This window comes from Mirounga leonina, unplaced genomic scaffold (assembly GCF_011800145.1).
Source record: "Mirounga leonina isolate KUSES-001 unplaced genomic scaffold, KU_Mleo_1.0 Mir_118, whole genome shotgun sequence".
NCBI lineage: Eukaryota > Metazoa > Chordata > Mammalia > Carnivora > Phocidae > Mirounga > Mirounga leonina.
Window position 1 is genome coordinate 972,996 of NW_023270277.1, and position 1,406 is coordinate 974,401.

A 1,406-nucleotide genomic window follows, 5' to 3' on the forward strand; every position below is an offset into this window, starting at 1 on the left:
AGCCGAGCAGGGAGGGTGCCTGTTTCCAGAATTTAGTTGAAATGCCAAATCAGGTGCCCTGCAAATACTAAACTATTTTTTGGTGAGATAACTATTGCTTTTTGGCCCCAGATGAAAAACTAAGAATAGAAACCGGCATCTGCATTGAAGATCGGATTTGCGGAATTTGAGTGTGTTTCCGATTATTGCTGCATCACTTTGTCCTGCCAGCAAGTTCTGGAAGGAAAATGCCAAGAGTCAGATTTTAGGGCGGGGGGCGCAAGTCTCATGGCCTAAGTGAGAGTCAGTATCCGGCCCCAGAACTGTTCTGCTAGGCTCTCAGTGCTCAACACATTGAGCTAATACCCCAAAATCTGGAAACTTTATATCCAAATTTGGATTTCTGATTTTTCTGGAAAAATAGGAGGATCTGGAAACACTGCACAGCTGGCTAGAGAGGCAGTGTTCCCATGTGGCAGCCGCCACGGCCTGATCTCCTCTTCCAGCCCGTCCCCTGCTATGGCACGGCCCACCATCGGGCATGTGCTGTTTCTATCTGTGGAGTAGCTCCGCTGTGCTTGGCTGGGTGGGCTGTGTGCCCCGTGCATGTGCCGTCCAGCTCTCCTGCTCCTGCCCAGCACTCTCTGCCCTCAGGGATACCTGAGTCTGAGGAAAGCAAGGAGCATCTAAGTCCCGCGGCCTGGGGGAGTCATGGACATGGTAGGATCTCATGGAAGTCCACAGAGCACCCTTCCCGTCCTGGCTCTCAAGACCGGGCCGTGGACAGAGGCTTCCGTGGCAGTGGATCGGGGGCCTGTGGCTGTGTCTTCTCCCACTTCTCCAGCAGCTGGCTGTGTCCCTGGCTCAGGAACTTTTGCTCCATGTTTAATAATTCAATTTTCCATCCATCCCTCTTCTTGGAGTCATTTTTTCTTTAATTTCCCCTTGTTTTCCCTGCAAGTTACTGCAAACAAGTATGCAGAGACTTTGCGCTGGCCTTCAAAGGAATCACAGCCTGTCTCAGCATGCTGGTTTCGGCTTCTGTCCTCCCCTCCAGACACGGGCACCGCCTGGTCCCCCCAGTGCTGGCCAACGGTGGGGCCTGACCCGGGTGGGGGGTCGGGAGGGCACACACGGCACGAGGGCCTTCTGGACGTCTGGGGGTGTGCTTCTCCCGCTGTGGACGGCGCGGTCCCCGGAGCCTGCCGACTGCCCAGAGGGGAGGGCTGGCCACGTCGGGGCCTTCTGTGTCCCCGATCGCCTCCGTGGACATGCGTCTCAGAGGTAGGGGGCTGGCGGTGTGACGGCCGGCTCCACGTTTACTAACTGTGAGAGGCTGGGCAGAGTCACGTCTGTGGGTCACAGTTCTCTCCTCTGTGAAGTTCCTCTGTATCTCCCTGGGCAGCCGAGAGGCTCCAGTAACGTGA